The sequence below is a fragment of the Mus pahari genome, chromosome 11 (assembly GCF_900095145.1).
Source record: "Mus pahari chromosome 11, PAHARI_EIJ_v1.1, whole genome shotgun sequence".
In the NCBI taxonomy this organism is placed as follows: domain Eukaryota; kingdom Metazoa; phylum Chordata; class Mammalia; order Rodentia; family Muridae; genus Mus; species Mus pahari.
Genome location: NC_034600.1, coordinates 30,273,080 through 30,286,390, shown reverse-complemented (window position 1 = coordinate 30,286,390; position 13,311 = coordinate 30,273,080). Strand labels below are relative to the sequence as shown.

The 13,311-nt window shown below is 45.7% G+C and overlaps 1 protein-coding gene across 1 annotated transcript in view; it reads right to left on the bottom strand.

Annotated features, from left to right (window-relative positions):
* Positions 1–12,202, bottom strand: part of Znf366 (zinc finger protein 366) — a 61,161-nt gene extending 48,959 nt beyond the window's left edge. The window contains exon 1 of the mRNA XM_021208682.1: positions 12,028–12,202. The gene's annotated coding sequence lies outside the window, so the exon portion shown is untranslated. The remainder of the gene's footprint in view (positions 1–12,027) is intronic.
* Positions 12,203–13,311: the final 1,109 nt, after the last annotated feature.

Genomic DNA, 13,311 nt, shown 5'->3' with positions numbered 1-13,311 from the left:
CATTCACGTTTTCTCTCATCAACTCCATGTCAGAATGTCTACTCAGCCTCAGCCATGTGTCAAAAGCAGTGACAAGTGGCGCCTAAGCAGTATTTGCTGAGCGTTTTCCTGTGTGACAAGACCGTGTTAAAGACACCACGTGTGCTTGTTCATGTGACTGTCACAGCATCTTCGTTTGTCAGTGAGGGAACTAAGGCACAAATAGAGTGGGAAGGTTGCCCAAGGTCATATGGACAGTGAAAGAAAAAAAGCCGTGACTTTGGAGGTGATTTGTAAAGAAAGAAATAGAAGAATACTTCCAAACACAGTGGTCAAACACACAAGGTTGGGAAGGTTCGCAGTCCTCAGAACCTTGCCTCAAAGCGGACCTCTGTTTCTTTGTGTTAGTGAACTCCAGGTTTGGTCCCAGGAATGGATCCCAGACTTCTCAGCATGGGGACACTTCATACATTTGAAAAATAAATCTATTTTATACATCCTTAAGTAGTCTGAAAAAAAATACAAACATAAATGAAAGCTATTTTGAATTCATTAACATCTTTACATTAAAACAGCTTGTTTGTAGACACTGAGGAGCTGATCCCTGTAGACACTCTGTGGTCACTCCACATTCTGAGACCCACTGTGCTGACCTCTGCCGAGGTACTTGTCCTTTCTGAGCCTTGGTTTCCCCATCTCTGAAGTGGGGATGATGTGAGATGTTGTTTTAAGCCTCTCACAGAATTTGTGTAACATCATCACGAATCCAGAGGGCTTCTGTCTGGGATAGTATAAAAATGGTTCACTGGCCTATCTAGTTCTCATGTGGTTAGGGAAAACAGACACCCTTGAGAGAGTGGGTTCACAGAACAAAGCCCTAAAAGTGCCTTTTAAGTTCTAGCTCAAGAACAAGACCGGATAACAGATAAAGTAGTCTGTGACAAAGGGGCCAATTGCAACCTCACAGGCACACAGGGGACACTCACCCCATTTAAAAAGCATCAGAGATACTCCTGTAGCAAGGGGTGTATGTGGGGGGCAGGCTGCTGTGTATGGCCAGATGCTTGAAGTCACGGGGATCCAGACAGAACCAGCTGCATTTAGATAGTCTGCTCTCTGTGAACTAAAACTGCAGCTGAAACAGGAGGTGTCTACCTCATGGCGATAGGGGATTTTTGGTTCAATTCTGTTTGATTTGAAAACATAACTTAGACTTGCTGATGGCTACCGTGGAGAGGAGGTTACACACGGTCCTGATACTAGTGTTTGATAGCATTTCATGCTGATATAATGTAAGGCACACTCATCTTGCAAAGTGAAGCGCACAGTAACCTAACTTTCTCATGCCTCTGCACAATGGCACAATCTCATAGCTCCTAGCCTCGTCCATCTCAGTTCCAGGCTATCACTGACTCTAGGAGACAGAGTCCTAGAAGTCAGTTCCCTCAGGATCATCAGCTTGATTGCAGCAGAACATATTGCAGCCTCTCCCTTTGAGTTGTGGGAATGCAAAAAAAGGAAAAAAAAATTAAGTCAATCCATCTAGCCAAGGAGTTCTAATTTATAGGGCTAAGGGGTCCTCAGATTGAGCTTGGGGCCTCTCTTTCCTCTACCCTCAGCAAAGCAGCCATTTTATAGACAAGGGCAGTTCCACTTCATAATCAAAGGACTCCAATATAGCACTCAGATGTGAGGCCCTTAACTGCACTAAGCGATCCTAAGAACCTGTCCTCTCAGTTGTCACCTAAAGAGCACTGTGCCATCCAGTTCCTGCCATTCGAGATACCTGAGAGGTGACCAGTCTGTGGTTACAGTGCTGGCAAGCAAGATGGCCTTGATTCATCTCAAACAGCCAGCCTTAGCATGTGCTTGGGGTCCTTCCTGTCTTGCCTCTGTACTCCCTGGCTTCCCAGGCTGCTGGCTCAACCCAGATTTTTCATGCCAAGAAGACAGGAACCAATTCGCTAAGAGGCTTTGCCCGCTTTAGTTACATTTTGTTATATTTTACATTTTGTTACATTTAGTTACATTTTTGTTACAAGTTTGTGATAAGAAAAGAAAACCATGACATCATTCTTTTTTTTAATTTATTTATTATTATTTTCTTTATTTACATTTCAAATGCTATCCCGAAAGTTCCCTATACCCCACCCTGCCCCTGCTCCCCTACCCACCCACTCCCACTACTTGGCCCTGGCCTTCCCCTGTGCTGGCTCATATAAAGTTTACAAGACCAAGGGGCCTCTCTTCCCAATGATGGCTGATTAGGCCATCTTCTGCTACATATGCAGCTAGAGACTCAAGCTCAGGGGGTACTGGTTAGTTCATGTTGTTGTTGCACCTACAGGGTTGCAGCCCCCTACAACTCCTTGGGTACTTTCTCTAGCTCCTCCATTGGGGGCCCTGTGTTCCATCCAATAGCTGACTGTGAGCCATGAGGTCATTCTTAAAGAATGACGGAAATTAAAGCCAGATGCATCCTTAGACATTACTGTCCAACCTGTTCATTTTTTAGGTGAGGCACAGCAACTGCATCACGTGGCTGAGGTCCCAGGGTTAGAGACCTTACATGCCTGAGGTGGGAACCAAGACTCCATTCTTTCTATCTCTCCAGTCTCTTTCCCAAAGTCAAGTTCTGTTAGCAAGTTCACCTTATCTTTCCAGAGATATCCTACGCAAATGAAAACTAGGCTTTTGTTTTTGTTTTGCTTACAGGAATGAATGATCCATTCTATGAGATTGTGGCATTGTGGCCTTCTCCGGAACTATACAGATTGGAGACTGTTCCTTCAGGAGGATATAGTGATTTGCATAATTCTCCCTCCCCTTGTTGTTTATAAAACTTTATTGAGGTATAATTTACATAATATAAAACTAAGTGTTTTTAAATATTCAGTGTGATGTATTTTAGAAAGCTCAATCATCACTAAAATCCAGTTTTAGAATAATGTCATCAGTCTCAAACATTCCTTTGTACCTACTAATGGTCCTTCTATACGCCCAACCCCAGCTCCAGAAAAGCACAAATCGAATTTCTGTCTCTATCATTTTATACTTCTAGAAATTTCATATGGATAAAAGCCGTCAGCATTTCTTGTATGTTGGTAACCTTCAGTAGTATTATGCCTGGATCTTTTGATTCAGGGCATGATTCTAAGACTTACTCACAGTATGGGCTGTATCAGTATGCAGTACTGATATATGTATGTATGTGTATGTATGCAGTATTCCACTGCATAAACATAGCAGATTCTATGAACCAACTGATGTCCCATTGGGTTATTGTCAGTTTGGAATTCTTATAAGCAATTTTCTCGTGAATAAGGCAAATTTTCATTTAAGCATACTATTTAGAAGTGAAGTTGAATTCTATGGTGGCTATGTATCCCAACGTGTCGGTGCCCTCTATGTTCCCACCAGAGGTGTACATACAGCAAGAGTCCAGGCTGCACACCCTTGCCTGCTCTGTCCGTCCTCTTGGCTTGCAACATTTAATGCACAAAAGCACCCAGAATGAGTCAAGATTTCCAGTGCTCTTCCGTTTCTATATTTTCTCTTTAAGTGTACATTCAGAGAATTTCATCCATTGTTAGTGGGGTTAGTGTATCATTAATAAATTCAAACAGTACTTTTGATTTGTTTTGTTGTTTTGTTTTGTATTTTGAGACAGGGTTTCTCTGTGTAGCCCTGGTTGTCCTGGAACTCACTCTGTAGACCAGGCTGGCCTCAAACTCAGAAATCCGCCTGCCTCTGCCTCCCAAGTGCTGGGATTAAAGGCGTGCACCACATCCTCCTGGTTCAAACAGCTCTTTATAAATTCTGAAAATAAAGTCTTTATGTCTAATGTTTTGAAAATACTACTTTGTGACATTTCATTTTTCTAATACTATCTTTGTCTTTAAGGACAAACATCTTTTAGTTTTTGCTAAATCCCAACTTATCCATTATTTCAATCGATTTGTGTGTGTGTGTGTGTGTGTGTGTGTGTGTGTGTGATAATAAAACATCTTTGTCCAACCAAGGTTACAAACATTTTTTTTTTTAGAAATCTGATATTTTTAGGTCACAGCAGAGCTCAGACCCAAGGATGCTAAACGTGTTATCTGCGTCTGTCATGTGGGTGGAAGCTGACATCTGGGTTTGTGTTTTCCTATTATGAAATGGGACGTGTATTGTTCATTTTTTACATGTTTACACGCCAGCTACATTTCATTTTGTGTGGAGTATGTTTTGTGCCATTTCCTCCTGTTTCTGTTTCCGTAAAGCATTATGTGATACACTCTGCAAATGTTCCCACAGGTTTCTGCCTGTTTTCTTATTGAATTTAGGCCTGAAGAAGCCTTTTGTTGTGATGCAATAAAATGTATAATAAGCACCCAGGCTTCCTCTGGGTCAAACTGGAAAGAGCTCCTAATCTTAGATTCAAAACCATAAATCTCTCATTTATTCTAATGTTTTATGCTTTCAAGTAAGGGTAAAAAACAAAAAACAAAAAACAAAAAACTAGTTTTTGATACAGGGTCTCATTATGTGGTCCTGACTGGTCTGAAACTCCACATGTAGGCCAGGCTGGCCTCGAACTCAAGGAGATCTGTCTGTCTGTGCTTTACAAGAGCTAGGATTAAACACATGCACCATTATACCCTGCTTTTTAAAAAGTGTGGTGTGTGTGTGTATGTGTGTGTGTGTGTGTGTGTGTGTATGTGTGTGTGTATGTGTGTGTGTGTGTGGTTTTATTCACTTGAGTGCAGTATCCATGGAGACTAGGAGAAGTGTCCAACTCCCTGGAGTTGGAATTACAGGCAGTTATGCGCCATCTGTCTTGGGTAGCTTAGGTCCTCTGCAAGAGCAGCAGAACCCCTTCCCTAACCGCTAAGCCACCTTCCCACTCCCTGTTCTTTCAGTTTTAAAAGACAGCATGACAATGTAACTTTAGAGTTATAGTATGTTTTCATTTTAATGTTTGATGTCTCTGGTCTATTTGAAACATATTTTAGAGAAATACACCATGAAGTGGGGTTATTTTTCCCAAATAGCTGCCTGATTTTCATGATTCTTACTCTCTCCTTGGCCTCACACAGTAAAGCAGATGAAACACTTTATGAATTGTTTACAGGAGCCCTTAGCTCATCTCTGGCCCTCTCCTGGTGACTCACACTAATGAAATTCAAACACTAGCAAATGCCACCAAGGAAAATGCACAAAGACAGTAAATCTTGGTGGATAGAGGACTACGAATCAGCCCTTCTTCTCAGTTAGGATGTTCTCAAGTCAAATAAATAATTTACGATTAAACTTTGGGCTCTTAGTCTTCTATGAAGGCGGTGATTTTTGAATAGGCATGTGCTCATACAGAAATGTGCAAGGCTCTGTGGCAGGTTCACGCATGGCAGCAGTAAACCAGGTCTCCCTTCCAAGACAGCCAAGGCAACTGCAGAACAAATACATTTAGTATTTTACATCCAGAAGATGGGGTGTGATTGGCTCCGCAGGAAACGCCCTTCCCCAAGGCACACATTACAGATGTAACACTGGGACATTCCTCTCCTAGGAGAGACTGAAGGCCTAAGGGAGTTCGTGTAAGTCACACTGCACTGCCCTGTGACAGGGAAAGGTTCTGGAGACAAGTGGGTTCATCTTCGCCCAAACTGTGTGTTAGGCAAGGACTTCTTTTCTAAAAGTGAGGCTCAACCTGCAAGCGCAGACCTGGGGCCTAGACTGCAGCCGGAGATGCGACTCTGTTTCTGAAGGTCTCTTCCCCGTGACCAGACAAAAGAGATTGCATGAGAAACAGCTGGTGTACCACAGAGGCTATGGGCCACATGGGAGGAGACGCACAATTGCATGTGCGTTACCAGCATTCTCTAGGGGGTCAAAAAGATGCGATCCACAGCAGATGGGCCTTGTAAAACCTCCCAGTGAAGTCTCAGGACTGCACGCATGCTTCTGGTCCCACAAAGTCCCGTTACAATATTTTAACAGACTAAGCACAGAACTCCTGAGTATTCAAAATGGGTCAATAGATACATTTTTATCTTAATGCTAGACGATCCCGCTCTGTGTTTTTATTCCCCCATTGAGAACCAAGCGGTGGAGAGAGACGCCGGAACTAAAGATGGATGAGCAAGAAACACAGTAGCGGGCCCTGCTGGAACAGCTGCCCCATGAGAGAGCTGAAACCCCCAAAGTTCCTCTGCTCCCTGCACTGCTATGGACGTGGGCCAGTGAAGGAGGAGAAGCCGCTGCATCTCTCCAGGCAAAGGCCCTCTTGGGTCCCAGCTGCAGCGAGCAGAGGCTCTTCCTGTCCTCTCCCTTGCTCTTTCCGCCGCTTCCTATCCCCACCCCTCCAACAATAGCCCCTTCTTGACTTCTGTTCTGAGAGAGAACGGTGAGTCCCCGGCAAAAAGGAAACTCTAAGGATTCTTTCCGCAAACTTTTCTAGATGAGGGAGTGAGGTATGTGTCCTGGTATCTCCCCCTCGGCTCCGATGCTCAACACAGAATCTCTGAGACACTGGTCTGACAGACGGGCTTGTTGTCCGCGTTCTGGAAATTTCTAAAGAGAAGACACTAGCAGCGTTCTCTCCTTCTCCTTCTCTCTGTCCCTTTCATTGTCTCCCTCCCTCTTCCTTACCCCTCCCCCCTCTCTTATTTTTAGATGTCTTTTTCTGTGATGGAAATTAAACCCAACAGTATTTTTTTTTAATTGGTTCTCAGACTGTTGCAAAGGCAGAACTCCTTTTTAAAGTATTGTGTCCCCAGACTGTCACCACTGCTCAGCCTTTGGGTTTCTCCTTCCTATGTTGCTGGCTCGGGCAACCAGCCGAGCCTTGCTTTTCTTCCCCACCCCAGATTCCTGCTGTCTTCCAGAATTAGGACTCTGCCCTGGGTGACTTTGATTTTTGGCACCTAAGACACAGTAGAAAGCAATGCCCTAGACCCTTTGGGATCTTTGGGAAGAGTCTGTTTGCTTGTTGATACCACAATGTGCACATCAAATATTGCTCTGAGCTGAGCAGAAGATAGACCGATCTAGCAACGCTGCTGTTAATGGACAGTCCTATTGTCTTAGACAGGGTCACAGTTAACAGATGGTTTTGTAATGCTGAAACAGGGGCCTTCATCACCCTGTGTATAGGAAGCGAACCCTCTACACTGGTGCTGCCTGGATTAGAACATGTAGCAGAATCATGTGGAACAGTGATTTGGGGTTCAATGGTTAGAAGAGACCAGCAGGTCTGGGGTGGGGCCTGAGGTTCCATATTCCTAACAGGTTTTTAGATGATGTCGAGCTGGGGATCCTTGGGCCACACTTGTGGTGTCCTGCCTGAAGGAGTGTGTCAAATTTTAAGGTATATCAGCTACAGGTGCCCTTCCTTTCTTAGTGAGGAAGCTGAATACAAGTGACATCACTTTGGGGGAAACTCTCAGGTTGAAGATGAAAGAGAAAGACCCCTGCCACCTACATCAGGATGCTCTGAGGCACAGGGAGCATTAAGCAGGTCCCAAACCTGGTCGGAACTCTGCCACACATATAATCTCTGGTTACATCAACCCCTGACTTGGTACCCACAGTCACAGAGGAGGAGGTCAACACGGAGCCATAATTTATAAAAGAAAACAGGTAAGCAGACCGGAGCAGCCTTTGGGTGTGGCCCTGCTCCTAAAGAGATGGATTCATCAACACAGACAGACAGAGCTTTTGCGGGCCCTACTACAACAGCAGAAACCCTGGGCACCGTTATCAAATGTAATGAATATCACTGTCACCTGCAATCCCAACTTGCTTTTGAGCATTTGTATTTTCCACTCTAGATTTACCAAATACCCGTGAGGCTGGAACCAGCCAATTTTGCCTGTCTTGACAGGTTTTAATGAAGTAAAGTGCATTCAACAAGGGTCTCCCACTTCTCTCCTGAGTTTGTCCCATGGTGTGCTGTCCTCTGTCAGCTGTGGTCCTCTTTTAATTTGCATGCACAACCTTGCCTTCGATATTCACAAGAGTGTTGCCTTCATTCCCTCAAGGCTGAATCCTGGCTCATAGCTCTCCAGTCAAGGGAAAACAAATCGTCATTCTTTCTCTTGCCAAAACCAATTTGCTAACCCATAGACAAATGGAATATGAAATGCAGCCGATAGTCTCTCCATGTATCTCTCTGATAAGTATTTATCTCCCATGAGCGAGTATGTGGGTTACCTGCCAGTTTGACCCTTTAATACATTTACTACAGCCCCCTACGTTACAGTAGAACAAACTCATAGGATTCCAGTCAGCTCCAGTGTGGAACTGCCAAGCTGGCAGTGTGGGATTGACTAGACCTTCCCTTGGCCCCAAAGCTTGACCTGTTTTTTTTTCCTCCCTTAACTAATTAATTGCTTCATTTTGTGTCATATAAAGAGAGCTCACTCCACTGGACAGTCCATTCATTTATAATTCATCTATTCAACAAATAGTTGTTTTGCATCGTTGTATGCTATGTGCCGTTCTAGGCCCTGATAGGACAACTGACAGAAGCCGGTCCCTCTCTGTGGTTCTCACCTATTCTCATCGTTGACTTTATCCAATCCTGTCATTCTTCACAGAGAAAACAGAGGTCTAAGCAAGTAAAGAAATCTGGTAAGGTATCGGGCAGGGAGTGGCAGAGGCCGGATCAGAACACATATGATCTCACTTCCAATCTGGCCTTTTTCTCCCAGCACCACCCCACATTGAAAGGCACCTTCTGCGCAGTGGGGTGGGGTGCCCAGCTTGAATTTGTGCTTCTTAGGTTGGTATCCGAATCAGTCTCCATTGTATCAGAGCCTTTGCTCTAAAGCAAGGGTCTCAGGAGCCTGGGCTCTGGGTGGTAGAGTCCAGCTCGTTTGGTGTTGCCTGTTCTGTTTTTGGAACGTGGAGGGAAGTTTGGGAGCTAAATAAAAGTATCGTTTTTACTTGATGAGCTAACAGACTGGCTGGTGGTGAAGTTTAGAGAGAGAGAGAGAGAGAGAGAGAGAGAGAGAGAGAGAGAGAGAGAGAAACGACAGTTGGTTCACACACGCCTCCTCCCCGACCCAGTGCACACACCCGCGGCTGACACCTTGCTACTGATGAATCTGGGGGTGAGAGCTCGCTGCTGGATGGTGAGAAAGAGGGAGGAACAGCACCTTATGTCACTTCCACTCTCTCTTCTCCCCCTCTAAGTTGTGGCACGGCCACCATCGTCTTCAGAATGAGTGTCTACAGTCCTGCACAGCCAGGGAAGAGGTCACGGCAGTGAAAACCATGAGCATGGGGAAGTGGGTGGGAGGAAGTACCGATGTCTGTAGCATCCTTCAGCTCTCTTCCCACGTGCATCTCAGGGCAGAAGCGTGGTCCCAAAGGAAGCCTTTCCCAACAGTGGAGGCTGGAGTGCCGCTGTCACTACATGCAGCTAAGGTCCACTGCACCTCTGCCTTCAAGACGAATGGACATGAGCATGTCCAACAATACCGGGCTTTTGTGTCATGTGATTTCAAGGCTTGGAATATGCGTACTCAGTGTGTGCCCGTCTTGAAAATTACAAGGAATGATCTCTTCTGATAGATCGTTGGTATAGTATCAAGAATAAATACACGACAAGAATTTCAGTCTATTTTCTCAATTTGTCAAAACCCAGGCCAGCCACCTAAGTATTAATATATGAGGCCGAGAAGGATCTGACAATGGCTGACTCCTGCGAGTTTCTGAGTATTGTGCTAGCTGCTCCCTAGCCATGGTTTCACTTCATCCTCAGAATATATCGTATGAAAGCAGTTTTACATTTGGGAGACATAGACTTAGCTTAGAGACGCAATCCAAACCCCTGTCTCCATCAGTAAATGACAAATTTGAAACCCAAGCTCAGCTTGTTTCGCTGTGTCCCATCCATTTTACACTCTGCTTGCTCTGACTTGAGTCATGCATGCTTACACAGCCCTGTGGGAGACAGAGCATGAGGTGACCTAAGCAGTACTTAACCAAGTGTGGGGCAGAGACTAGTAGAAGAACATGTGCCTAGCACATACCCTAAGTTCAACCCTTAGCACCCCCCAAATGCAGATGACACGTTGGTAATTTAGCTACTGGTACCATTTTGGCATAAAATCAATTAGTGAACTATTGTATGAGCAAGGTTCTGGATCGTTCCGAACTGGAATTTCCCATGCTATCAAAAAGGAGCCTATGATGTCCCTAAAGAAGAATCGCTCTGGAAATTTCCACAAATGTCAACTTGCTCTTTGCAGTTGAGGAGAAGATAGATTGTGTACCAGTGACCTAGGCTAATGTCACTGAAGGATTTTTTTTTCCTGAACCCCACCTCTACCCCCACGGTATCCAGCAGCCATCCTGGCAGTGACCTCACGACTCCCAGATCCTTAGTCTTGGCCCCCAGGAAGGACCACAGCAAACATAGTCTCCCCACTTTTGCCTGACTTGTCTTTAGAGTGGCCCTGAAGCCCTCTGTCCCTATGGCATCCATCGGGCATGGCATTAATAATATCAGGAGAAATGAAACCGAAAGGAGTCAAGCAGGATTGAGTGCCACCCGGCATCTCTCCTGGGGTCGCAATTGGCAAGTACTAATGCAAAATGCCCGAGAAGATCCATCCTGAAGGCTGCTGCCCTGGGGATGCACGGGGATGCAGTGGCTGGGGCAGGTGCGGGGAGAGCCGGGGACCTCAGGCCACCACGGTTACACTCGGTTGCATCCTTAAGGGGCAACTGCTAATCCTGTCTCTTCCATGTACCTTGTATTATGGGGATTCTAAGGAAAGTCTCTTTTTAAAAAGTAAATAACAAACCTCCATTAACCATCCAGATCTACTAGACTGTCTCATCTTCATTAAGGTGACAACTCGGTTTCAAATAAAGATTAATTACATGATTGTGGTTAAAACATGATCTGGCCAAATTAACTTTAAAATGTCGAACTACTTTTACTATGCCGCACATACCCTGGGGATTTCAACCCGTCTGTGCCATAGGAATGGATGGTTTGAGAAGCACGCATGGCCACTGCCTTCTACCCATCCAGAACCTCACTGGATTAAGTTATTAATAGCAGCCGTGCCCCAGTCTTGGCTTGACCTTGCTAACCTATTTTTGACAACGTGATGCCAGCTCCCTCTTGGCTTGCCATAATAAGTTCTTGGTAACATTACCCTCTCTGTCAAACGCAATGGAAACAACTCAGACGTTTAACGCTGGTGACACAGTGTCTATATAAGCCTGACTACCTTGCTGTGTTCTACTCGGCGCTTCAGAACAGCAGGCTCTGGGTGACTGTTTTTTCAATTGCATCTGTGGCTTAGCTTCTCATTCTTCCTGACACAAGCAATCAATCTAAATCCTCCCAGTCCAGTTCACACACTGATTTCCAAAACTGAAGTTAATGCCCTCGAATCCCTGCCTTCTTCGGTGTGACACATGACACTCCGAGTTGACAGTGGACTGTACATTTACATTTAACCCGCATGGGGCACCTTTCTCCCAAATCTCTCACACACAGCACTATTCCAAAAAGGTATCCCCTTCCTTTGCCTCCCACTTCAGGGACAGAGCAACCGTCATGCATGAACAGTTCAGGTGAACTACAGAATGGAAACAAAAAAATCAGAAGACACTTCAAGGAAGACAATAAGTATACCCAAAACTCCATGAGCGAATCACAGATCTCAACAGACACCCTGAGAGGGCTCCCAGAGTGCAGTCCTGGGAGCAGTGACCCCTCCGGTGGGGCACACCACATGTCCCAATGGTTCCTAGTTAAACCCAAGTCGCCTATGACAAAACAATTCAGATTTAACACAGCGACCTCCTCAGCCCCAACACAATTCCATTTCCACTTCTGGCAAGACTCGGCTCTGCAGGGCATTAATATTCTCTTCTGCAAAGAGGCATGAGCTTACACTCTAGGCCACCCATCAGTCACACCTTTTGATTAAAGAGCAAGCCAGGGAGGTGGTTTCTGTGGAAGATGCAGGGTCAGCCTCCATCACAAGATCACAGGGACATTGAAATGAAGGTAGAAAGGAGTACATGGTCACTTACCAGCTCCTGAGGGCTGGGAGGCAGCAGCCCCCACCGCTTCACCTGGTCTCTTGCTGTCTCTGTCTTTCCCTCTCTCTCTCTCTCTCCCTCTTTCTCTTGTGTAGCGACTGCAGGGAACTTAAAGGACTCGCAGGGACAGTGTTTCAAGTGACTTAAGAAGGAGAACAGGAACAATACCCCGTTCTCTTTTTCTCAAATGAGTACCTTCGGGAAGAAGGAAGGAAGGGAGGGGAGAGGGCGGAAGTCAACAACCCTTCGCTTTCCTGAAAAAAAAATAAGGAAACAGAAGATAGACATCTCATTTTCTCTTAAACAAAATGTTGGAAGGGGAGGGGGAAAGAAAGAAAGAAAGAAAGAAAGAAAATCTTTACAAAAATGAATTCCCCAGATATGCTCTCTGCCCTGGGAGCTTTCAGGACATGAAAACCCCTGAGTGGCCCTGTCCTGTCCTAACAAACGCAGGCTCTCCTGGTCGCAGCCGCTGGTATCTACCTTACAGAACTGACACAGCCCAAAAGGAACAAATCATGTCCTGTCGACTCTGACTCTCAGCCGGGGAAAGTCTGGGCTGCTGCGCTAACCAAGAGGGAACCTGCAGCCTTTACCAAAGGGCACAGTGGCTGGCCACCCGGGCCTTCTGACTTTTCCTAGCTGCTTTGAAATGCCAGCATTGCTCCAGTTCCTTGGCTGGCTCTAGGTTCTTCAAGTTCCTCACAGTCAAACAGCAGATTTATGCAGTGCCCACTGGGCTCTGTGCACTGGGCCAAGTCCGGTTCCATCTTTGCTGATGGACGAAAAAGGAAAAGAAGCCACTTAGCGTGACGTTGCCAGCCACAGTTAATTCCGACTGTTGTTTACACTGTCCTGTCCTTCTTGGATGTAGTCGCCTCTGGAGCACTGGAGGGAGGGTGTAATTTGTTTTGAGAATATTGTGAACCATCTGAGGTCTTAGATAAACCCATCTCTGTTTCTCAGAGAGGAGGGGAAAAGCTGAGTGGGAGCAGAAGAATTGGGGTGAGCATCCTTTACGGAAGAGGGAGCTGGGGTTCAGCAGGCAAGGCCTGGGCTCTATGAGCAATGGCTGCAGTTGCAGAGGGAGCCGGGGCTCAGTGGGCAAGCCTGGGCTCTTTGGGGGATACATGCACTGACAGAGGGACCTGGGGCCCAGTGGGCAAGCCTGAGCTCTATGAGGAATGACTTCATTGACAGAGGGAGCTGGGGCCAAATCATCTAATTAGCTTTGTGATTCTTGTACCCTCCATTCATTCAGTTGAGACCATTGTC